Below are 26788 nucleotides of genomic sequence, written 5' to 3' on the forward strand. Positions count from 1 at the left end.
TGGCTGGCGCTCCCTGCTGCAGCCGCTCACAGCCTGCTTGAGGCCGTCCTGAGCAGGCACAAGTGGCCCCACACAGGCTAGGAGTGGCTGCAGCAAGGAGCACCAGCCAGGGGGTGGGGGAGGGGCTGCTTTTTCCCACGCTCAACACCAGCTTGTTCCCTGCCAGGGAGCAGGGGGTCAGGGCTGCGCACTGCCCCTTGCCTGTACCGCAGGGCTGGGGGGCACTGGGAGTGAGCGGGTGCATGGAGCCTGCATTGGTGTCCTGGGGTTAGCGCTGGGTGGCAGGACTACAGGGTCCTAGCTGGCAGGGGCTCTATGGAGCTGGGCCAGCTCTCCCCTCTCCCTGCTGGTACAGCCCAGCCTAGCTCCACAGACCCCTACACCAGGCTGCACCCTGCTCTCAGTCCCACTGGTGTTGGCCCTGAGACATTGGTCCCAAGATGGTGACCAAGGGGCGGGGCACCTGTCAATGGGCAGGCCTACCCATGTGGCCCTCGACAGCTTGGCAAAACTGGGTAAGCGGCCCTCTGCTCGAAATAATTGCCTGCCCCTGTGCTAGGGAGAGCTAATGAAAACCCAGAGGTTAGAATTCTAAATGCAGCTGCTTTCGATTGAGGGAGATGCTTGCTTTTTTTTTTTTTTTTTTTAAATTATTCATACAGCTAAAGCTGCATGGTAGAACAATTGTGTCTTTACACATCTTTCATATCTGTAGAGGTAATTTTTCTGTAGCAGATAATGGCTTTGATATAGCTACCTACTTAATTTCCAGAAAGTGTGCGTGTGTAAGGAAGTAAGTAAATCAAAGTCTAGCTACTGACAATGTTTTCCACTCTGGTGATGGTTTTGAGGTAACATTCAGCAAATAAATTTTATCAAGCATTCAAAATGACTAATAAATTATTGAAACTAAGTTTGATTATGTCTTTATTGAACAAAAATCTTCCTTCTCTTGCTTTTCTGATTAAACCATTTTGTTGGCTTCTTTATCGGTGTGATAGTATGAATAAAGTCACAGCCTTGGGAAAAGCATTGAACAAGACCTCACTAAGTTTCACTTCACTCTGCAGCCACAAGAAGGAGATGCATTGGCTCTTAAGTCAGGTAATGAGCTTGATCCGAAGTCCACTGAAGGCAATGGGAGCATCTTTGCTACCTTAAATGAGTTTTGGATATGACCCATAGTGAAAAATCAAAAACAAAAGATGGCAAAGTGAGATCAAGGTCTGCTAGTATAGACATCTGTGTCTATGAGTAACACCACTGAGGTGAGCAGGGCTCTGGATGGAGCAGAGCTCTGGATAGTCACAGGGGTCCACAGTAGTGGATGTTTGGTATCTTTTCAGCTTCTTCAACACAGCAGTAAGTATGAAATAAAATAAAAAAAATACAAGCTGTCACTCCTTGTGAGGTGTCATTTCAAGTTTAAACTGTTGAAATGTATGTTCCTAAAGGACTATATGGCTTCTGCACCATTTTTCTGCAGTGTTTTCTATGTAAGAGACTGGGGGACTGAAGTGGCTATATTTTTAAAGTAGCAAAATAATGCCTGTCATGCCATACAGAGTCAGGAACAGAAGGGGGGGGGGCGGGAAATAACCCCCCCACCCATTTCCCCCTAACTTTGCAAGAAACCAACAACTCCTAAAGAAGCTTCATTTAAACCAGTATGGAACATTTCTTTCACAGTTTGTTCAACACCCTAACCCAGTGGGAGCCAACCCTTTTGACAGGCATGGTACAAATGAGCCCCAAACCCTCCAGTGCCATTACAATGCCTTTCCCCTTCCTGATTTGCTGCTCTGCTTTCTGCTCCCTGCCCTATTGGTCACTGTGCTGCCTGTTCTGCCAGGTGCCACAGAAATGATGCCCATGTCATTTGTAGCACACATACTGCAGGTTGTCTACCCCTGCTCTAACTGTACTTGGAGTGGAGAGTCTTCAAAAAGCCTTGCTGCAGCAGCACATGTGGTTTCCAGGACCTTCCAGAGCCACTTAGAGCTCTGGAGAATTCAGTCCTGCACAGATCATCCCTACAACCCTGCAACAATACCTAAGGGTCCATCATCCTCTGTGCACAGCAAAAATGAGCAACTCCCTGGTCAACCTCTCCACTGACTTTTCTATAAAAGCAAAACTTTTTATACAGGTACCTTGCCCAGCAACCGACAACCCAATTTGGCTCAGCAGAGAGCACTGAACAGCTCACATACTTGTCAGACAGACTTTTACTTGGTACAGCAGATTTCCTAGATGGTGCTTGATCCAAAGCTGGTGACCTTCTGAAAAGCCCCTAGTGGGAAGCTTTGAGCTTTCAGATTTCTGTGCTGATCAACCTCCATTTGGCTTGGAGAGCATTCCAATACAGGTTTCCCACCGACTGTCCCCTTACTCCAGCTTCTGGATGGTGCCTGTATATATATGGGAGCAGCCACACTTAAGTAGCTTCCTGTATTTGACCTGAAGAATCCTGTCTAAGAGGTCAGGTCATGGAGGGTCTTTTTCATTTGCTGGTGTATTTTTAGCCTCTGAATCCAAGTGATGCTTAGCTTCTTTTGCTTAGTGTGCCATTTTGTGGAATACCAGCTGATGCTTGGAGCAAACCTGCCTAGGGAGCACCACTGGTTCTGCAGCTGACCATACATCTGTCAGATTCTGTTTACTTCCCTAAAGATTTTCAGGTAGAAGCACAAGTCACTGGTATAAACATACACTACAGGGAGCATTTGCAGCAGGCCTACAGCTTTACCCTACAAGAAACCACCTTGAGTATTAGGGTTGCTACCAGACACACCCTGAAGTCCAGCAGTGCAGCACAGGGCTGTCACTGTGATGTTTCAGATACCATGCATGTCAAATACCCTGTTTAGCATCACTTAAGTATGTTTTGTTAGAAGATGATTATATTTACACTGCTGCTTTCCACTGGATGGATCAGCTTGTCTGCAACAGAGTTGCTATCTAGTGACAAGATGAAAGAAGATCTAGGGCAGCAGCATCATGACCAGATGCACTTCTGAAATGGAAGATTCCAAAATTCTGCTCCGCTTTTGGAAAACATATGGTGCAGAAGTAAGCCTGGTATCTGAGCACAGGGAGCAAGTGCAGCTGCTGAATGCACTGAAAAATTTCTTTTCAATTACGTTATATTAATGTTTTAAAACAAAATTAAAAAATAAGCAAATAATATTGAGCACATGCCGGAAGATCTTAACTTCTGGACTCTCTGGCTGGTTCTGCTGACCCAGTGTGATTTGGGGCAAATCACACTTGTTTCTCCCCACCTGTTCCCTCATTTGTGAAACTAATCCAATGACGCTCCTCCTATACCACACATTCAAATCCAAGGATCCTTCATCAAAGCACCCAACCTTATCTCAGTTCCCATAAACAGAGGGGATCTCTTAAGGCAGATAATACCCCTGCAGGACTTTATACACTACAAACATACTTTGAACTCTACACAAATACCAACAAGAGCAAGGACAGATATCCAGAAACTGACAAAACGGCTCCTGGCTGCCAACACACCCAGTCCAGGGTGTGCCTTCCAGGTGATCCAAAGTAAAACATCTTGAAGTAACAGTTTGGAGTCATTAATATTAGAGAATTGTGGCAAGGCCTGCATTTGGCAGAAGCAGTTACACAAAATACAAAAGAGACTTTTTTTTTAGTCCCTAATGTCCTGAAGTCCAAGAGCTGCTGGAGAGATCAACACTTGCTTTCTTCAAAAAGGGTCCCTCAAAAACCCTGGGAAGTAGTAGGACCAAGCACCCTAAGCTGCAAGCAACATCTCTATGTGGAGTTCAAGCAAACTTTTTCATATCCCAGGCTCGGTCAGACTCCTAGTCCTTTGCACCACACAGCTTGTTTGAAAAAAGAAACTAGAGCTGCATGTATACCTACATAGGTCGAGTATAATCTGAGATCAATCATGGACATGGTCACCCATGGAAAGTGCAGACAGTTAAAAAAAAGAGTAGAAGAGGATAAAAAACAATCCAAGACTTGTTAGAGAAGAATATATTTCAGGGCTGTTCTAGCTTACTTTAAAAGGAGATGCAACAAATTCAACATACAAGTCTGGCAAATCACTGAAAGGTCTGAGAGCAGAAATTTTACCTGTTAACTGAGAGCAAGACAAGGATATTTGAAACCAGAGGCTTCAAACAAGGTTTTAAGAAACCCTGATTCTTGGCAGAAACCAAGCAGTCATTATACACTACAAACTAAAAAACATTGCTGAAAAGCAGTCAGACCTGTGCAATCCTGGATTTCTTCCAGAAGTGAGAAATCTGTCTGAGCATGTGAAGCTCTGAGGACAAACAAGGTTATGAGGAATGGTGGGTCCTAACAGGTCTGGTAGACATGTATTCACCAAGAGGCAAATTATTGCTAAGCCAATTATTCCAGGAACAAGAATCAGAGATAATATATTAAATTGGTCTCAAACACAGTACTGAAATTGTCCCTTTCAACAACACAAGAGCTATTAAAATTTGTCCAACTACATGGTTAACCAGGCTGACTATATGGAAATACCAGAAATCTGAGACATCATCCCCCCACCCCGCAACTCCTGGCCAGATTGCGCCCGAAGCCCCTGCATTTCCGGGACACCCATTATAAGTTCTAACAGCCAGTTGGGCCAAGCCAGGACCAGCCTCTGAAATCCAGGATTGTCCTGGCTAAAAAGGAACATATGGTGACCCTATAAATAACCAAACACAAGGACGTTTATAAAAGCAATTAACTATCCTCAGAGAAAAGAAGAATGAGTATAGGATTCTTTAAATGATGACAACAATGAGTAAAATACAGACAGCAGTTTAGGGTAGTATTCCAGAAGCATAAGGCACATATTCAGAGATTAAATTAACAAGAAACACAGATTAGTTGTAAAGCACAGAACCACTGAACAAGTCAAATTTCATTAACACAGACCAAAAATGGATCATCACAACTGTTTTTTGGAATGGAAAATAAAGCCATGTTTGCCAGAAAGGTCCTGGGTCAAACCACAGACTCAAAAGAAGCAACAACAATAGAATGAGTAGGAGAAAAAAAAATGTTTCTAGAGACACCCCAGTTCTCCAAAGAAACAAAATTAATACTGGCTGAAAGTTTTCAAAATATAAAGAAGAGTCCAAAGAGCAATCACATTTTCCTGGCTAGAGTGTAAAGATAAGGAAAAAGTCCATATAGGTCAGATTTGTTTGCCAATGCATACATCTCCCAAGTGAAGTGGTGGAAGTCCCATCAGAAGCAATTTAAAACCCAGCTCTAAAAACTTGGTTCAGAACAATCCATCAGTGGTGATGGGTTCAAGTAGCAGAGGGACAGGCCTTCTCTATTTCCATTATTCACAATTACCTACAAGTGCCAGGCATTTTAATTCAGCACCATTTAAGTGGCACATTACTGTCCCTCACCTTATGAACAGCCGTGACTGATGTTGTCACCATTAATCACATTCCACTTGTGCTCCTTATCTTAGCACCAGACTTGCTACCCTGTCAATTTGCCTATGTAGCCAAGGCTGACTAATCATAATTCATGTTCATTCTCTTTGGAGAAAGTGCCTGGTTCACTTTGGGAGCTAAGTACATTAACTGCTGTGTGGCTAATATTCCCTTCTGATCAATGACATGCCTAGGAGTTTTGCCAAGATGATAATTCGTCCTGTCAAAGACATTTCACTTATCACCACATAAATTGCCCTCTCCCTCACCCCAACACAATCAGCATGTAGAAGCACTCCAGAATCCTGCTGAGTTGAAGTCTCTGATAGAACCTGAACAGGAATGCACTTAAGGCCAACTTTTTTAAGGTATTTAGATGATTAACAATGTCCATAAGCACTGAAAAACTATTAAAAACCTATTCCTTAATGCAGTGCACTAAGATTCCCTGGGCTTGATTCTTCTGCAGAACTCAGAAACAGTGGAGAATGAGGGCTGGCCTGACAAGCAGCAGACTGCAGCTCACTATTTTTCAGCTTCTTCAGGTACCTTGCATCACCAGAGAAATGGTTACTACAGAAACCTGTTCTGCCTTCTTTCCAACATACCTATTCCCTGTCCTAAGAACACCACCCCTTACGTAGCAAAAGTGTTCATGTGCAGAAAGTGGTGGAGCTTTCCTATGTGGAGGAGTGGGGAGCAAGAGATACTCCACAGGCAACTTCTGGCTACTTTTAGTTGTTTCATTGCTGCATGAGCACTGCAGTACTTTACTTAATAGCTCAGAGAATCTGGCCCTGTGGCTCTAAGTATATATTGAGCAACTACAGCAGCTTTATTAAACTTGTTTGTTAAGCCCACGTTGAAAGGTGAAGCCACTGCATTTATATTTAAAAACGGGAAGCATTGTCAGACACAGAAAAACAGAGAGAAACCCTTTCTTCCAATTCCTGTAAGCACACTAGCCCTGAACAGCTTGTGAGGGACAAAGGCTCCAGCTTCAGTGTTAAAAAAGTCAGAGCCAAAATCAGGTTTTCAAAAAGTGGAGCTAAAGGCACTAAAAAAGCCAAGTCTGTTTGAAAGGCCACATTTTTCCTCTCTGGCCGCAGCACAATTTATGAAGTGATATCTATAAATTTTCTCTAATGATGCATCAGTAAGGCACATACCCATCTGTGCCTGAGCACAGGTGAGACTTATCACAATCATGTAAGTGTAGAATGTCTTTCAATTACATTCACCAGACCATTAGGCAAATTAGATTTACATATGAGAAGATAACTAGAAAGGTCCTCCACCCGCTACCTCCACCAAAAGAGACCTTTAAGAATAATAGATTTTATTGTATACACAAGACTTAGACTAACTGCTGGTCTTTTGGATAGAGGTGGATAATCATCTTGATATTCAAAACAAGGTTACAGTCATTGCTTACATTTTTCTTTCTTTTTCTTTAATACAGAATTACAGGCCAATAAAATAGGCACTGCTTCAGTCTACCTACCGACACTGAAATAGTCATGTGGCTGGGGGTATAATGGCAGGACTTGTATCTTCTTCACAACATAGCTGATTCTAGATCAAAATATTACTTACCAAAAGGAATTTCAACCCATTCCAACCAGATTCTACTCCTTTCACCACTTATAATCCAACCCAGCTAAGGCTGAATAAGCTACAGCTTCTGCTCCTTGTGACTATCTGCAGAATTGTTTGGTAAGGTCTGATGAGTTACACCTGTGCAAACTCACTGAAGGCACTGAGTTTACACAAGTGTCAATGAGGGCATAAATCGGAAAACAACAGGATTATACAGGTGATGTTGAAGTGTTAATTTTGTCTGCAGCAACTTGATTACTGCTGATGGTTTGCAAAATGGAGAAAACCCAGCTCTTGTCTCAGAACATCCACAGGCCTTGTCAACTGGGGACATTTGCTCTGCTAACCCCTTGAGGCAACACAGAACCTTGTGATGTCTTTTTTACAGACACTTTCTATAGAAGAAATATATTTCAAATACACCATGCACTAAATTGGGTGATGGTGTTTGAGGCATAGAGACAGAATAACTATTAACAGCTAAATTTCTGTTCTTATTATGAGAGCATCTCTAGCAAGAACTCACAGTACTGGTAACGTACATTGAAAGCTTTCTGCAGATGACATGCTAATTCAAGAATGATACTAATGGATTAAATATTTCTTTTTTAAGTCAGCTCAAAAAAGGGCACCAAGGATCCTCCCCCATTTTGGAAACTTTCATTCCCTTGTGCCTCCTATTGGTTTAGTGAATACCATTTTACATTTCTGTTCACTTAAGTGCAGAGTTCATATAGCAATGGAGCCACGTGGATTCCTTCCCCTTTCCCTCACATTACTAATTAATCCCTTTCTTAAGAAGCCATGCGAAAATACTTTGCATGTGGTGTTTCTAACAAGAGATTTTTACAATCCATGAAAACAAAAATCTTACGTTTTATTCCTTCCTGATCCACATACTTCCCTCTAAAGAGGGAATGTTATTTTCCTAATTACTGTAATTACTGACATTTAGAAAATGGAGATGCTGCTCCAACCCTCCCACCCCAAAGTATCTGAAACCAACAATTATTTATATGAGGGTGAAAGACAGTGGCCCGGGTAGAGTCTCTGTAAGAAACAAAGATGGTTATGTTAGTAGAAAACAGGAGGTTTCTAAATGCAGGCAAGGTTAAGAAACAACACAGCAGCAAGATCAGAAGGTTATACCAACAGCAGTGAGAAGGTGACTGAAATAATCCCCATCTCATTTGCTACTGAAAAGAACATGTGGATTTTAGAACAGTGACATCAGGTAAAGCAGCTTCTTTTGAAAAAGAGTGATACTGTAAGTAGGCACCTTCCCTCTCACCGGCATGCTCAGTAAACACCATATGGTCTGTTAATTTAATTAGGGAGAAGAAACCCCCTAAGTTCAGTATTTGACTTTGTAGGTTTAATAGAAGTGTGAAGAAAGTTGCTAGAGATATTCTGAAAGGTCATCTTACCATCCTTGTGTACATTCCAAACTCACTTTCTAAACTCCAACGTTTTATCCTTCAAGATCCAGAATACTTACTACTGAACCCTTAAAAAGTCTGCCCTGTCAAAACCAACTGGGTACAGTGTTTAATGAGTTGGCTACATTTCCACCATTCAGATAAAAAGAAATCTCCATTGTATGGGTTTTAAAGCCAGAAACTGGCCAGCAAATCTAAAAAAAATCCAAAGAGGTTTCAGCGATAAATGCAGAAGCTTTCATTTTACCCTATGAGGAACTACATAGTTAAACTCATCTGCCAAAGACAAAATGATCTTGGAGAAGTAAGTAGATGAAATAAATGTCCCAAAGACTAGCATTGAGGCCTCATTTCATCACCAAGTTATTTTTTTTACCTGTTGTTGTTATTAAATCTCTGTATGACTGTAGTACCTGTGACTGTCATGGTCCAAGACCGTGTCCATTATTCTGAGGAATGAACAAACAGAACAAAAAGGTGGCTGAAACAACCGCTTTCAGGGAGATCACTCTGTCCCAACCAGGGATGCCACTGCACCATCTCTTCAGGATAATAATAATGCCCTTTTCTGTTTAATCAGAAAAAATGTGCAAAAGGTGCCTTTTCCTTACTTGGTCATTCTTTTCTTTGGATTAGATGTTCTGGTGAGCAATGGAAGGGAATGCTAATTCGTTTCTTTGATATGAGAAGAAAGCACTTCTGGTGAGCTGAGCACCCCTGCCATCCTGACATGGCTCCTCTGCTTAGGGACATGCTATGCCAAGGGGATAAATAGGCTATTTCTAAATGCAATCTGAAACAGATAGGGATGGGAGATGAAGGGAATAATCTCTCCAAAGCTCCTTCTTCTTGATCATATCTGGATGGCTCCCTTATTTCCTGAGGTGGAGGGTTATGAAGAACCTGTGACCTTTATTGGAACAATGCCCATGTTTTAGTGGGAATTCCCCTTTTCTTCTTTGCCAACACTTCATTGATTTGCCCACAGGGAATTTACTTTAAGCAAGAAGTTTTGGGCGTAAGGTTGTTTCTACAGGCTGTTCACTGCTCATGAAATCCAGAAAAGCCTGGCTGGTCTCCACTAACATTTGAATTTTAAAATGACTTTTTAGAGGGTGTGGAAGAATTCACTTATATTTTACTGCAGGAGATTCTGGGAGGCGACAACATGTTACAATAGCTGGAAATAAGGATGGGGGGAGTGTGCGACATAAACTGCTGCCACTCAACAACAGTACATCATTACGCCCTGAAGAATGTTTAACTGACTGCAATGGGGAAAAAGGACTGTAGCCCACTTACCCTTGGATAGACTTGTGAAACCGTGAGGGGAAAGTCCCAACCATAAGGCTGCCCCTCTTTGAAACACATTAACCCCAGTTGGGAGCTGCTTAAGCAACCTTCCTCAAACGCAGATGTTGCTGGTGTTAAGGAATTGCCTGCACTGTCTCCTGTGTGGCACTGCTGCTTCCTGCTGTTTATAATCGTTTTCGTTCCTAAGTTTCCTGAGAAGAACTGAGGACCAGAAAAGTCCCTGAGCTGACTGGCTTCCTCAGTAGTTAATCTGGCCTGAGCCCCAGGTGGATGTTTGGTCCTATTCCTATGAAGGCACCACAAAGATGGACCTAGCCTGCCCCATCTCTATGCACCAGAGCTATTCCATCTTATCCCTGCCCATCCACCTCCTTCAGCTTCACCATTTTGCCCACTCTGACAGGAGGAGTGGAAGCACCAATCAGTGTCCCAAAAAAGCTAAACTCTCACAAAGATTAGATCCAAATCTTAAAAACTGTTAGGGGCCAAACTGAATAAAAGGTGACTGCATGTAGCTTAAAACTAAGAAATTCAGATTTACAAATGATGCGCAGAGGCTGTTATTTGTGTTTCTTTGGAGACAGACAATTCATGGTAATTCAACAGCAGGCCAGCTTGTACCAGGTTCAAAGACCAAATCTCCTTCAAAGCACCAGGGGAAAATAGGAAAGCCAATTGTTTGTTGGACACTAGAAGGAAATAAAAATGCAAACCTCAATCCTTTAATAAAGGAGGCAAGTAATATCAGCATTTTTAGAAACAGGTTGGCAATGGATCAGCACCTGGTCCACACCAGGGAAACTAATGAACCTCCTAGTGAACCAAATTCTGTGAATTTAGAGGAATCCCTCCTGGTGACATTGCCACTGGCCACACAGATATTGTGCAATTCTATGGCTTTCATGCCATTGGGCTTGGGCTCCAAGTCTTACAATTTAATGTTGAGCGGGGGGGGGGGAGGGTTAAAATTAACTATTTAAAAAAAATAATAATAAAAATTGGATTTTTAAAATTTAAATCTGATTTTTTAATTGTATTTTTAAATTTTTTAAGATGCTTTTTAAAAACATATAAAGATAGTTTTAATTTAAGATACGTTAAAGCTCAAAAATATCATCATGGAATGGGGTTTATAAAACTTTTAATTACATACTATTTGAGACAATATATCCACGTAACCTTTTCTTGAAGTCTTATAAATAGGTCACAACAGGCAATGGACTATATTAGGGGTCCAATCTTATGGGGTTCCCAGAGGCTCCTCTACAGATTAGTAAAGATTAAAGAAAACCACTCTACCTAATGGGACTCAGTGCTCAGTCTAGAAGATCCCATTAAGCATCTCTGTGGTACTTAGTTCCAGTTCTGAAACTGTGGTTTTGTGTCTCCAGAGATCACAGGCAAACAAGGTTCTTTGGGTGGATGCAATATCTTTTATTAGACCAACTAAATAGTTGGAAAAATTGCTCTTTGCAAGCTTTCTGTCAGAAACACCCTTCTTCAGGCATACGGAGAAACCGTTGTTTCCAGAGGTAACATCCGTATTCACAGCAGTATATGGAGATGAGAGAGAACAGTCCTGATGATTACACACCCATCAGCCCTACTGTCTCTCTGAAAATTTATATACACACAGTCAAGCCGTTACCTTTCTCTAAAAGTGCAAAGTTTCAAGAAGTGAAATGAATAAAGGATATCAAACAACAAGAATGCACTTTAGTAGAACACAATGATTAAATAGAGGCTTCCTGACCAGTGATTTAAATTGATTTGATTTAAATCAAATCCACCCTGATGTTGAGGGTCTGTCAGCTGCCAAAAGAAGGAACAGGTAGACTGAGGAACTGGCAATTTTTCCCCAAAATCATAAACAAGTCAGCAGGAGAGTTAGAATTAAAGCACAAAAGCTTCAACACCAGTCAGTAGTTAACCAGTAGCCCATGCTTTTATGTTAATGTAGTAGCATAGGGCATGTTCTTAATGCAAACTGCCCAGTTTTTCTGAGCAGTCACCTAAATTACATAATGTATGTTTAGGCACACAACATAGATAAGTAATAGCTAAGTGCTCCTGTGTGTCTAGAAAAGCAAGATTTGTATGTGAGGTTCAGACAACTGCTTTTGAAAATTGGCCTTACAACTGATAAAGGCTGGGTTTCACAAAAACCTAATCAGCTTCTGTCTTCAATGAGCATCACACAGAAAGTGCATCTGTGCTTAAGTGGTGTCAATTTTCCCCACAGCAGCCTGCCACCCAAGGTGCAAGAGTTTATGCTGGATAGCTCCGCTATGTAAGTGCTTTGAGGAATACTGCACTTCAGCTTAATTGGTTGGCCAAAAGTAACCTATTTAGAACCTGGAAAAGTATAAGGCTACAGTTTGAGCAGACTTAGGTTCTATGCAGTCAGTGTAAGTATTGTGCCATACTGGAAACCTTGCATACATTTTCCTGTGGAAGCAGCAACCCATAAATCTGTAATTTACTTTTATCACATGTAAAATTATATAGATGGAACTATAGAACAGTTATCTGTACTAATACTGCACTAAGTTCTTAAATGCCTTTTAATTCTACTCTAGTTTAATTTGATTATGAAAACCTATTAATATAAAATAAACTGAACCCCTTTATTTAATACATTTGCTCCCTCACTGTTACCTTGGCTGATTTTAGTGACCACATAAATTGTCATCCATTCTGGCTACTGTTAAGTCTCCAAAGCCAATACAGCTCTATGAGAGAGCCAGCATTTAATTTCACTCTGGTTCATGCATCATCACAAAATGTGCTACAGCGCTGCCCAAGTATTACAGGGCAAGGAGTTCCCCTCCCCCTTTCCATGCCACCCAGCAGGGTCTACAAGCCAAAGAGAATGATACATCTCGAATTCCCAATCCTAGCTGAAAAGGGCTGGCTGCTTAAAAACAAACACCCCAACACAAAAATAAAACACTGAAGAAATATATAATTAGCATATTTAACCAAGAGTTACAGATATAAAAATGGGAACTTTATTATGTCCTTTTGTGGTAAAAATCAAACACTGAATTGTTTAGATGAAAACAATTCTACATCTCCTCAGTCTTAAAATAAGTTTTATTGAAAAGAGAGAGCTTTGCTCTCCACTTACGTATTTTTCAAAAAGTGTCTCTTTTGCTTCTCCCTCATTTGACTAATTTGTGAAACTTACGAAATTAACAACCAACTTGTAAAAAACGGCAACATTTTTTCTCTTGTGGCCCACTAAGTTGCAGTCTGCTCATCTGGTTCATAGGTGTGATACAGTAATATGAGAGATATTGGCTTAATAATTTACAGTAAAGATCATCCAAAGACCAGGAGAATTTGCCTGCTAGCTATAAGGTCTCATCTCTGGTTATTTCAAAGATTTAATTTACTACCAATCATCCCTTGGCTGTTTTACATTTAAAGGGTGAGGGAGGAAGAGGATGTGGGGGGGCATGGTGTAATTAGCTTTGCTTGTAAAATGTTCATCACAGTTGTAATACTGACTGGGATGTGAAGCCTATTGGGGGTCTAATAGATTTCAGGGTATTGTTCTTTGTGAGCAATAAAGCCCGTGTGTTGTGGGGGGGAGGGGGGAAAATCAATAAATGGATACTACGTCTCACTGCAACCCCATATGGAAGTAATCAAGCACAAGGGTGGCAGCTGGGGCCAATAACAGTCACCTGCAGTTGAGAGACATGGGGGTTTTGGATAGGTTTTTAATGCTAATTTCCTTCAGAAACAATAAGCTAGAAAGAGCAGAGTAACAGACGAGGCTGGATGAATAGAGACCAGCCAGAACAATAGCTGCACCTGGTGTTAGGAGCAGAGAAACAGAGCCGGCACACGTCAACAGCGTGAAGCACATCTGTTACCCTTACAGTCCCTCATCCCACTGCAACTTCTCAGCCTAGTAGTACAAGGTTTTTAAACATTTGCAACTTGCAGCACAGCAACAGGTTTGAGTTCTTTCAAAGCTGCAGCATGCTCTGCACACTCCCTTCTTGTCCACACTTAAATTTAGGGAAATGACAGACAGCTATCAATACATTTGCCCTGAAACAGGAGCTATTCTTGGCATAGATGACTATTTAAGTTCCGTGGTCAGACTGGGAGAGTCATACCATTTGCAAGAAAACTGACAGATTTTTGGCTTTTCAGCCTCCACACTAACTGAATAGAAATAGTAGGCTCTTAATAGCTCTAGCACTTTGTAAAGGTCTTCTGTCCAAAATCATGTCCCCAAATTGACTGTGAATTGCAAAAGGATGATTGTCACTTACATGAAAGGAGGCAGTCTGGATTTTGGCAGGGAATGATAAAATCCAATATGCGCTGTTTTTAAAACTCAGGGTGTTTTCATAAATATCACTGCCCAAAATGAAGCAAAGGAGGTAATTACTTCATAAAGACCATGGAAATCTCTGGAGAGTTCTATAAAAATACCATGAATTAAGTGTCTTAACACTAGGAAGAAGATACCCAACTTATACATGGTGAAATTGATGGAATAAAGATGTTATAACCAAGGTCTTATAAAATATCTCTTACACCACCAGGAATTGACCCCAAATTTCCTAATTCCACACTTTATATACAAGATCATTGCTTCCCAGGTTCCTGCTATTACTTGTGAAAAGAAATGAAGATGGTTTCTTATTCAGGTCAGGAATCATCCCCAGAGCTTTTGGAAAAACATAGCAAAAGACACTTGAAATGAAAATTTTACCCTTCTCTGTATAAGATAAAGCTGTACTACCACCAAGGATCAGCCCACCAATTTTGTTGGAAGGCAAGGTTCGTTGAGTAGATGCGATATCTTTTATTAGACCAACTGAGTAGTTGGAAAAAAGTTCTTAGCAAGCTTTTGGGTGCAGTCACCCTTCTTCAGGCATAGGGAGTCTCTGCTGGTCTGAGATTTCAAGAAGTCTCCAACGAGGCATGGCTACAACCAAAAATCCAGCAATTTTGTTGGAAATAATTTTATATTTGACCTTTGCAAAACAATAGAACATATACATATTAATGCAGAGTTAGTTTTGTTTAAGGTTGGTTTATGATCTAACCAGAGTTAAGCGAAGAAAAATCTTTACTTTTTTTTTTTTACATGGTAAAAGACCACAGGAGACAATACAATTCTCTCTACAGGTCAAATTTAAAATTATTCTCTAATGCAGCCTTTAAACTTGGTAACAAATAGTTCCCTCCACTTATTCCCCCAGAGAGCCTGTTGCACTTTATTTGCCCGTTTAATAATATTATGGTGGTTATGTCTGCCTACCAATAAAATAAATATTTTTTGGCCAAATCACAGAAACTAGAGATGAAAAAGCCAACAGGTTATTCAGTTCATGCCTAACCAGTGCAGGATTAGAAATCATGGTACTATCTACTAAAGGTGATTAAATGCAACATTGGGAGTTTCCATATTGCCATGATTTCTGAATTATTTTTAGAACTGCCTATCTTGAAGACTTAGGCTGAATATCAGCAGTCAAGCACTGTTCTATTCTTCTTCTGCATTACCACCTGTAACAAAAGTTCTGTAGGCCAGATTAAGCTCTGAATGGCACAAGAACAACCACTCTGCCTGCCAGTGGGTACACACAGGTGTAACCAATTTGGATTTAGTAAACAATTCTCGTGATGAGACACTAGAAGAAATCCAAGAGAACTCTCCTGGTGATGTTGACTGTACAGCTAGGAGAATCAAACAGAAGAAGTTGGAGCCCAATCCAGAGCCTACTGAAATGTATCAGTCTTTCATTATAACAAAGGCTCTGAAGAAATCAGCAGACATGGCTCACAAATACAGCATGCAGGCCTGTGCAGTAAGAGGTTCCCCTTAGCCAAATTCAGTATTCAGAGTAGAACTGCACTTACAAGTGTTTTATCTGGTGCAGTTTCAAATTGGCTACCCCTTCCCTCCTCTCCATACGAACACTGCTTCAGATATGAAATCCATACCCACAGTTAGCTCAAGCTTTTCTCTGCTCTGTTGCACCCCTTATTTGTAGTAACTTTGCTCCCGCCTTTAGAGTTATCTTCTTCAGATCCTCTGTATTGGTTATCACATTTCTTTCAAACATCATTTACTCAAACAACTTGTGCTTACTTCTCATTACCTTTTCCTCTCAATTCAGCCCTCAGGTTGCTTAATTCTACATCATTTTCTAAATCCCCTCCAACTTGCCATTGCTCTGGTATACAGATGTCCAGAAAAAACCCACTATTCTGGCAAAGTCTCATTATGGTTATACACAGGGGAAGAGCAACTTTTCTCGATTTAAATAGAAACCAACACATGATTCTGCCACAATAAATTGGAATAGCACTTTATATTGCAAGTGACTCTACTGACATTGACAAAACTACTCTCTGAACTAGCTACTATGCAGTATGTGTAAAGAAGCCAGAATGAGATCCTTAAGAAACGTCCCAAAGGAGCATCTACCTGTGTATGATTCTACCTAATAGACTATTTGGAAAGATCTTCCCTTAGCCCAGATGAGCTGTCCAATCTCCCTATAACTATGCTTATAATTCTGGACAATGTACAGGCATTAAAACAAACAAAAAAAAACCATTGCTGGATTGTATCCCTGTGATCTACAGGCTTTCTCCCAGACATTGCCTGAATAACCCAAAACGTCCTTGGGATCCATTAGTTTTCTGAAGAACTTGATGATGAAATTGGCAACTATGTAGCTTAATGGTCCAATTATGTAGTCCTAATGTAGACAGAATTTCCATTACCTTAATCACAATTTTGTTTGCATAGTGACTGCAGGATCAAGAACCAGATATATTTAGCTAGCCTCACTGAATAGCACTGAGATCAGCCATTATAAGATGTCAACAACTTACAGAATTTGATAAAGTTACACATGTTCACCCTGGTACAAATAAAATGAGACACAAAAGGTCACTGTTAAGTATTGCATCCCCTTAGATGGCTTCCTTCATCCTGTTATAAACTTGGATTGCAACTGGCACAGGATTGCCCTGTATGCTGTCACACAGCTATCCCCTAACAAGGGTGGTGCTAGCAATGCAGGGGCAAACAGAAAGGCTTAGGTATGGTTGTGAGTGCAGTCATTTTCTGTATGCTTTTCAACCTAGCACTGGGATGCAGGAAACAGCACAGCAGCTATCAAATGTCTGTAAACTCCAAGGGTAAAATAACATACAACTAGGAATAATGGAGTGGGACTGGGAACGGGGACTTTTAGTCTGAACAGCAAGAGAGACCTCTCTCCTGCCAGTGAGATCTTTCAGACTCTAGAACAGTCTCCCAAGGGAAGCCCTGTCACTTAGCACATTTAGAACTAGCCTGAACAAAGTACTAGTACGTACACAATAAGGAATAATCTTGCATTAGCACAGGGATTTAGTAGGCAGCCCAACAACTATCAACCAGCTATGATTCTGCAGCAAGATCTCCCCCGCCTTGAGCTTCCAAACTTTGAGGGTAGATTTTGGCATATCTGCCACTTCTGGGCAGCATTTCACTAATGTATACAGGGGGAACAAAATGGATTGCATGTGCAGCTGCTCAGGAGTTTAGTGCTGAAAAAGAGAGAGAGAATCATTTTTAGTGGCATACACACCCATTCAGCCCCAGATCTAAGAGCTGGTTGGGTGCTTGTGGGTATGATTTTACAATGGCCTCTCTAGATAGAACAGAAACAGTTTAAAACTGCCAAACATTTTCTAAAAAAGAAAATAAAAAGCATGTTTAAGATGCAAGTAAAATAATTAGGAATTACAGTACAATAAAATGGAATCCAAGGTACAGCAGACTAGTCATGCAATGAAAATCTTAACACAGGACTATGCATATTACTCTACTGCAAAACTGATTTGAGAGATTTAAATGCAAGTATCATCAGTGGCTGTGTTAAGAGTGTAAAGACAAAAAGGCAGCACTCTCAGACACAATGCAGAGAAGCAATGTGAAATGTATAACCAAGCATTAAAATTGAGAACCTTAGAGAGTTTGAGGCTAATCCCTACAAATGGCCTCCTATTACAAGAAAGCACATTATATTTTAAACATAATTGTGCATACAAGAGAATAAGATGTGATATAACAAAAAACCCATATTGCATTAACAATCTCTCCTGCTTTCTCAGTTCCCATTTATCCAGAAAATGCTGAGTCCTAGCCTTCTATCCAGGAAAACCAAACCTTTCCATAGGAGCATAGGGGAGAGCAAAAGCTCTACCGCAGTGCTTTCAGAAATAGTTTAGTATTTTTTCAGCTGCATAATCCATGCATGAAGTCTACTCAGCTATTGAAGTTTTGACACAGCAGAACCACTGCAGTCAAATTGAGGTTGCTCAAGAGAGGGTGATGTTGCAAAGTACTGCATATGTGAATGTTCCCCCCCCCCATACACCCCCTCTCTCACTACCCATATTTGAGGTTGAATTGATCCCCACAACCTCAGGAAAATTATTCATCTTGCAAATCCAATACACAGCAAAGTAGCTTAAAACAATAGAAAAAAAGGCATGTTTTTAAAACAATCAAATTTAAAAAATATTGCTTACCCTAAACGCTGAGGTTACAACAATCCAGCTGCTGTCAAATACACCTATTTTCTTTGAAATATAAATGAAATGTTTTCTTTTTTTCTGCTCTTAATCTTCCAGCACAGCCTGCGACCAGCCTTCCTTCTCCTTTCATTAGCTGGACATGTGTCAGCTCCCTCACATCTGCGATTTCTCACTGACTAGAGCTGCCTGTCCGATTCCAGGGAAACACAGATGGATCCCAGATGGGAAGTCCTGCCAAACAGACCAGCTCTTTACCTTGCCAGAATACCCAGATACAGGCACACACCCTCCCAGCTCCCTGCCTCTTCTTTCCCCCCAGCTCTGTTACCAGGGCTCTTTGCCAGCTGATGTCACTAAGTACACACCTACCAGTGACTCTCAGCCAGTCTGACATTAACTTGTTAAATACACGTAATTTATTTATGGCCGACAATAACAATGCTATTATGCTAAAGCCATCAACACTAGCCTCCAATCAATAGGTGTTTCACAGGGTGAGGCATTACTGGATTATCAACTGGACTGTCCTCTCCAAAATCTTTGATTCCTTCATGCTGATGCAGGTCTTGTTTATACAGCGTGTGTGTTGTAAATCACTCTCGTAGGCAGCCTATAAGACTGGGGAAAACGTTTTTTTTTAGCACTTAATTTAAAAAAAATGGATTTTGCTAAGCTGTTTAGTAAACCAGCACATTAATTTTCTGAACTCTTCCCAGAGCACCTACATCTTTTGTGTAAATTATCTTTCAAATCTCAGTCCCAGAGACTGCAACAACACAGAGCAGGTACCTGTTAACAATTAGAAGCAACAAGATAACAAGATTTTGATGTTGCAACAATATCAAGCTAAACCTGGACAATTCAATGGCTAACATGCTATTCAGATAAGAGAGGAAGTGGTAAAGGAAGAGCCAAGTCTTAGGGTAATGTTTTACAACCATTTGTTGGTCCAGATTCTATTTCCATTTGGTTGTCTCCGCCATTAGACCTAATGACCACTTAGATGACCAAAGAGTCACCCTTACATGACCAGATGGTAAGAAAACATCATCATTCATGTTTAATAACCTGATAAGAGAAGCCAGTGGGGTTTATATAGCAGTAACTGAGAAGATTAAAAAAAGACAACACTGGACGTATCTGACCTGAAGAGATTTTCTCAAGTCCTTAAATATGGTAGTCCTACCACACACACATACTTCTGTCATGCATCTTGATTTACAGATGCGGCTTGCCAAGGTGAACCTTGGACTACCCACCATAGCTGGCAGCAGATAGAGTAGCCACATCACACCAGTGCCTTACACATGGAGCTGGATGCTGCAAATGTGCCAACTAGCAGTTTTTTGTTCACCGCGCCAATCAAGGCTGTTTATAAAAGGATGCCTTTGTTTGGATTGTTCTAGCTCTTTAAGGGGAGAAATGGTGACAGAGCTACCACTAATATGACTACTCAGTAACTGGTTCCCATTAGGCTTGGGGGAAGGAGAAGAGGTTGTCAGAATGTGTTTTGTCTGCTTCCCCCACCAGCATAAAATGTTCTGTCCTGAAAACTTAGCTGTGTGGAGGTAAAATTAGAGAAATATAGATCTATTTTAAACAGCATCTACACCATCCTGCATTTCTTAAAGCTGTGCAGAATCAAACATTTAATTCAGTACTTTGTAAAATCCTGTGGACATTATTCAGGTTTCTCACATATTTGCCTGAGAACCAGGTAACGTTTAAGAGCTACGCTAAAGCAATGACAAGCTAAAATACAACCCTGAACAGCTACCAATAGCAGCCTTTTTAAAAACTTGAAAACCCAGATTAAATATTTCCATAAAATCAGAATTTTAGACAAAATTGGCAGAGGGGGATGACTGACAGTAGAGGAAGTTACTGAGCTTTCCCAAGAATTTTGCTGCACAGCTCCAGCACAGTAACATCTAAGGGTCAAGCATACAAGACTATTCATAGTAATGATCACTGTGCTTTGATGATAAATATTTGGAGGAACAGGCCCCATGTTTGTGGAAGGTCTACAGAGATTCAATGGTTTAATCCAGGGGTAGGCAATATACGGCCTGTGGGCTATATCCAGACCACCAGAAGCCCGAGGATGATGGGCTGCATCTGGCACCATTCTGCTCTGCTGTAGCTGGGGCTGGGCTGGGCTGCACTGTACGCAGACTCCTCCGCCCTCCCCAGATGTCACCTACATCCTCACTTCCCCCTCACTGCCTGGCTTCCTGTTGGTGCTGCAGCTGCACTGTCCTGGGATCATGGCCACTGGGAGCTGGGCCCACAGGATGGGGCACAATGCAGCATGCTCAGTAGCCATCCCGCGTGCTGCCCGCTTGCCACTACGAGCCATGGCCGCCACAAGCGAGTCAGTGCTGGCTGCCTGGGGGCACCCCACACTGTGTCACAACCTGCTCACCAGAGCTCGGCACTGCTGCCGCCCCCCTGGGCGCAGACTCTGTGCTGCTGCTAGCCCCAGCCCCAAGGAAGCCAAACAGATTCCCCGGTGGCTGTGGTAGCAGCTGCCCTGCCAGGAAGCTGCTGCTAGCTGGGTCAGGTCCTTCTGCCCATGAGCACAGAAGCGAGGCATAATAAGGTATGTTAGCAGGGTGTGTAGACATGGGAGCCTCACTTCCACCTTCATGGGTGGAAGGGCTGGGGCAGGGTACAATTCGTTGGTGGGTCTGGCCTGGATGAAAGTGCCTGGCTGTATTTTGCCTGCCTCTGATTTAAGCACTCCTGGTTTCTCTTTGGGGAGAAAATAAAAGGAGAAAGAAGGAGCTTCTAAAGCTGGCTTCCCATGTGCTACTGGGGACAGGAGGAGCCTGGCCGGGTCTGCACCAGCCAGAAGCAGCAGCGGAGCCGTGTGCCGCTCGGGACGGGATGAGCCTGGCCAGAGCGGCAGGGGTTGAGCTGCATTTTCCCCGTTAGTCCCGAGTGGCACATGGCTCCACCACCGATTCTGCTGGCCAATACCGACCCGGCCGGGCTCCTCCCGTCTCCAGTAGCACACGGGAAGCCAGCTTCAGCTGCGTGCTGCTCCGGATGGGACAGACCTGCCCAGGTCAGCACCAACCAGCAGAAGCGGCAGCAGAGCTGTGCGCCGCTCGGGACTGACCAGCGCAGGTAGGGGGAAAGTGCAGCCGAGCCCCTGCTGCTTTGACTGGGCTCATCCTGAGGTTCATTTAATATTTGTAAAATGCTCAGAGAGCCCTGCATAGATGCACTGCATAGAAATGCAAAATATATTTTGACTTATTTGGTTGGCACCTTGGGCTGAGATTTTCAAAGCTGAGTCAAAAGGCCAACTTCCATTAAAATGAATGGGATTTAGAAGGCTCCAAATCTTTTATGACAACTTTGTAACATGCCTATCTACCCCTTTTTGCAAATCTCAGTCATAGTTTGGAAACTCAGCCAAAGAACATAAGAGCTTCTGAACATAAGAGCATAAAAAGTACCATGCTTGGTCAGCCCCATGGTCCATCTAGCTCAGTATCCTGTCCTGAACAGTGGCAGAGGTAGATGCTATAGAGGGAGAGTTTTGAACTGGTTAGACCCATTTCATTGTCACTTCCTGCAACTTCATTGGTGTCAAAGGTCACACGACATCACTTCCGGATGTGATACCACTTCCTGTGAGGTCTTTGAATATGGCTCGCTGGCCCACTGAGTGATAAAAAGTTCATGATCCGGCCCCACATTCAAAAAGGTTGGACACCCCTGTTCTAAAGGTTTTAAAAAACACTTTGTGGAAGCTGGTGCTATTCTGCAGCAGCTGGATTGGGCCTTAAAATCTGACCACTCTTACACTTGGAGTAGTTTCAAAAGCAATGGGCAAGCTGCTACTTAACAATGTCAGCTGTTACGCTCTAATTGTTATACGTGCATGAGCCTGTAGTGAGCTACACTGCCCCAACTTTAACTCTGGATGAAGCAGGATTTATCCAGACACCTACTGTGGGGCTTGGAGGAGCAGCAGCTCCTCTTGCCTTTTGAAACTGCTCCAAGTGTACATTTGTCCATGCCCTAAAAGTACACTGAAGTGAAAGCCAAATAAAACTGCTTGAAAAGGGTGCTCCTGACCACTTAGGTAACAACTGCACCTGAGCTAAGCCACACTTCTGACTTGGGCTAGGTATAGATATTCAAAAACCCTGAGGTAGAATCGATCCAAGTTATACAGTTTTCTGTAAGCAGCATAATTTATATAGGTAGCAAACACAACACACGTACCCTGTGGTGGGGGAGGCAAATATTGGACCGGTGTCCACCATTTTTAAACCAGTCTACGCGTGCTGAACTTCTGTTCGGTTACGGGTCTAGGTCGGTTTCCAATTACTTATATGTAAAAGTGTATGTGGCCTTGGGGTTCAGTCTGCAAGACCAGTATTGGAATTTATTGGACCCAGGAAGTGCGCCAATGTGTGTGGCACCTTTCCTTTAAGCTCTACCAGAGAATGAATGCAGAACTCTCATTGGTGCTTGTGGGAGCTTGCCTCCCAATGTCCTGAAGAGTGCGAGATGAGGAGAGACCAGAGAAGGAGCCTTGGGCCACAACAGAAACATGCCTGGTCCAGTAAGGGCCAGTGGCACCTCCTACCTCTTGGAAGGAGATGTGATGGCAGGGGAGCAGCAATCATGCCCAACAGCCTCAGCCACACTTTAGTAGCATGTAGCGGGTGTGCGTGGGTGGACATCCGGCAGCTTGCAGTATAACCAGAAGCCCTGCACTGGTTACCAAGGAGAGCTGGCATGCCAGGGAGAGCTGACAGCACAGTGAGAGTTGGCAGAGTGGGAAAAGCTGGCCTGACAGCAAGAGCTGGTTTGCTGGAGAGAGCAGACTACACAGAGAGAGCTGGAGGAGACTGCCGGAGGCCCAGACAATCAGAGGAGTGTCCAGCACCAGAGGCCTAGGAGCAGGATCCCAGAACAGTAAGCCACAGAAGTAAAAGGCCCGGGACAGAAGAGAGAACCACAGGACACTGATTGAGGTTCTGACATTCAAGAACATCTAACTGTGAGTTCAGGAACATTGATGTTCCAAGTACTTTATGTTCTTTGTTATTGTTTACCACTGATTCTATTGAACTGTGTGAAATTTGGACTGACCTTGCGTAAGTACTGTCCTGGGATCTTTGGGCAAGCCTGACCATCTGTCAGGTATTAGAAGACTTATTTTGTTTTCAGGAGTTTCCATTTTTTGTTTATTCCTGGGAACATCTGGTTGGTGAGTGGATGGGGTAAAGGCAGGAGTCCATTCGAGGCAGGAGCCACAAGAAGGCGACCTATGGTCACACAGGTATAGCCCCAGAACTATCAGGAGCCTTCTGCTCAATGAATAATAACAAGATGTGGCGGGCAAGAGCAGAAGGGTGGCACGTAAGTGTGGATATTGGTGAAGGGCTAACGGTCAAAGAAGGCCCAAACAGTGAAGTTTGATTCTCACGCTTGTAGGTATTAAATGTTTTGAAGCATTGGATACAGTTCTCTGGTGCATACTCTTACAAAGGAGAATTAAGTCCTGGGTAACATACAGTATGGTTCAAACACAAGGCTTTAAACCTTAGTTAGTGGGAATCATCTTCTAGATTTGGTTTTAAAAAATCTAGTCAAACATCTGAGCCGAAAACAGAGTTCATTATAATTAAATGTAATTAACATTTTAGTTTACTTGATGGAAAAGAATATAAACTGGGCACAAATAAACATTAGTAAGAACAAATATAACCTCCTAGAACTACTGAATGTCCCTTTAAACAAGTTTCCCTTTGCACTACAGTGTACCTGCCCATAGCCTGTTATTAGTGTAGCAGTGACAGCATTCACTCAAAAATGCTGGTGAAGACTTTCATTTGGAGAGCTGAAATATCAAGGTTTGTGCCCCTTAAAAGTTGGTCCACAGTTTACAATTACAATCAGCTTGTTACAGATATATGACTTGTCAGTCAACATTTTATATCATCAGAAATTAAAGCAGGTAAAGATTGGATTTGTTCACAAGATGTGTAAACAAGAAGTTAGTTTGAGGAAGTTCCCTTTTTTGGTGCATTTGACATTTTGACAAAGTGTATGTAAAATACTGAACGTCTTAGTGTCAGAGGCACCAGCAGAGGCTGACTAACTCAGTGGTCTGGTGCCCTCCTGGACCAGATGGTCATTAACGCTTTTATTTGCCTTCAACTCATTGCGGAATTACTTGGCTCTCGTCTGCCACATCTTAACGTTTGCTGATGTTTCGGATTGGGAGGGGTCTAACTTCACCACAGTGGAGGGTCCAGATAGGGGACCTCTTCTGGGACTTCAACCTCCCCTCCCTCTTCTGGGACTTCAACCCCATCCTAGTGCCACCCTAATGTTATGCCACCTATTATGCCCTTGGATCTTGATGGGTGGTCCTGTCCTTTTGTTTTATCATTATACAGGCTTCTGAGCATCTCAAAGGAACAAATCATAAAATGAAACAAAGGAATCATGGGATTTCCCTTAAGCCCAGGTAAGTCTTGCCCCCTTGGAAAAACAAGCGCAAGGCACCTCCCCCTTCTTTGGTGGGGCCTGCCATCTCAGGTTTGACACAAAAGAAGGAACGCTGTTCTCAGCTTTAGCTGCCTTGAGCTGGACGTCCATCTGCTCTGGACTAGATGCTCTCTAGCTGGGTCAGCCATGTTGAATCAAGGCACTTCCTGAACGCTGCACCCATATTGAGTGTCCCGCCCTCGTCTCCAAATTTTCTTCTGGCTTGTGGCTGACTTCTCTTTTTTTTTTGTTTCAGTATTGTGGTCAGGGCACAGCCCATCTGGCTGACTCTCAGGCCAACCCACTCTGGCCTTCTTCAGATAACTCAAGAAATAATAACAAAAACTGAAAGGAAACTAACCATGTCTGTGTTCGGTGCGTGGCCGCTTCTCCCGTGGCCGGCTCATCTTCTGTGGGGCTTTCCCGCCACTTGCGCTGCCAGAGCCGGTGTTCAACGGCTCACCAGAGCTCTCCTGAGCTCTCCTGCCAGCCCATAGCTGGCGCTCTGAGGCTTGGAGCCTCCCATCCCAAACCCCTTGCTTCAGGGCTCGGCTCTCCCCACCCTTCTGGCATCTGGGACATGTCTCCACAGAGTCTCCGCAGCTGCTTTAGCTGCGCTGGGCAGCTGCTCAGGAACCATGGCTGCTGGTGCGCTCTCTTTTCCCTTGGTGCTGCAATTGCTTTTTCAGACGGCTTGTCTCTGCCTGTAGTGAGTTCAGTTAAGTTTTCCTTTTCTCCTACACGCTTAGTATATCAGAGATCAAGGCAAAATAGAACCTTTAAATTAGGCAACAAAACCAGGTAAACATACACTACACATGCACACAAGCCACTGTCACTCAAAATATATAAGAATTATTTCCCCATATTTGGTTCATAGCCCCAATCACCACTTGGGGAAAAGTCAATTTTTAGCAGATGTAGACAGGTAATTGAATCTAGAGATAACATAATTAGGGAATAGAAAAAAGGGAAAAAATAATGAGATGCTTTCCCAAAAAATATACAATTTTTATCTCTGGCATTGAGCAAATACATTCTTCCAAATGCTCAGGTTCCAGCAGTATGTCTCTATATACTTCCTGAGAAGGAAGATGCACAAAAAGGTAGCATATATAATTAGGCTGCTAGGCAGCAGATCTGTTCCCTGCTTCTGATTTAAATCTGCCCCCCAAAAAGTTAAATCCTGTAGCCATCCCACATAAGGGAAAAAGAACTGGAAATCAAATTGCCTCATCAGCTCAGTCAAACCCACAAAATCCTTGTTACTGATTGTGGTGCATGCATGAGCCAATGAACCTACCTTGATTTCCAAAATGTCTTTGCAGAACTAGTATTTAAAAGAAGCAAGACAGACTATCAGTGGGAATATTTCAACTTGCAGGTGGGGGGAGAAGGAAGTTTGCAAAGGTAGCAAGTATTAAAGCTCACCCTTTCACTGGACCCTGGGGCTGCTGTAAATCTTACCCAACTTCCCATAAAACTGCTTTAAGTTCAGCAAGAAGTAACCCCAAGGGGGCAATACTGGAGTCAAAGAGGACACTTCCAGTCTCCCTTCCATTCTCTCAGACAGTAGCAGTAATAGGACATGCAAGCCTCAATGCCAGTTGTGGATACGCCACAAGGCAGGTTGCTCCTGTGGACCACAGGTACCAACTCCGTGGCAGGATTCCATCCACAGTGCAGTGTAGCGTGAACAGGCTCCATGATGGAGCTAGATGAGCACCTTAATGCTCATCACCTAATTTAAATTCCTTAAGTCATTCAAATATAGATGCACCGTTATATTGGTCCAATATTGGATCAGTACTGATATAAAGAAAATTGGCTGTATTGGAAATTGGCCCGATGGGGCTGATATTTTGGCTGATAAATGCCCAT

The 26788-nt window shown here is 42.6% G+C and overlaps 1 protein-coding gene across 3 annotated transcripts in view; it reads right to left on the reverse strand.

Moving 5' to 3' along the window:
• CBFA2T2 (CBFA2/RUNX1 translocation partner 2) overlaps positions 1–26788 on the reverse strand; it is a 134528-nt gene that overhangs the window by 45723 nt on the left and 62017 nt on the right. Inside the window, exon 1 of one of the 3 annotated variants that reach the window (XM_019513111.1) lies at positions 18380–18631. The exons of the other annotated variants lie outside the window; for them this stretch is intronic. The gene's annotated coding sequence lies outside the window, so the exon portion shown is untranslated. Of the gene's footprint in view, positions 1–18379; positions 18632–26788 lie in introns of those variants that run through there. 3 annotated transcript variants of the gene reach the window in all.

Source organism: Gavialis gangeticus, unplaced genomic scaffold (assembly GCF_001723915.1).
Source record: "Gavialis gangeticus isolate Ggan-Ray unplaced genomic scaffold, GavGan_comp1, whole genome shotgun sequence".
NCBI lineage: Eukaryota > Metazoa > Chordata > Crocodylia > Gavialidae > Gavialis > Gavialis gangeticus.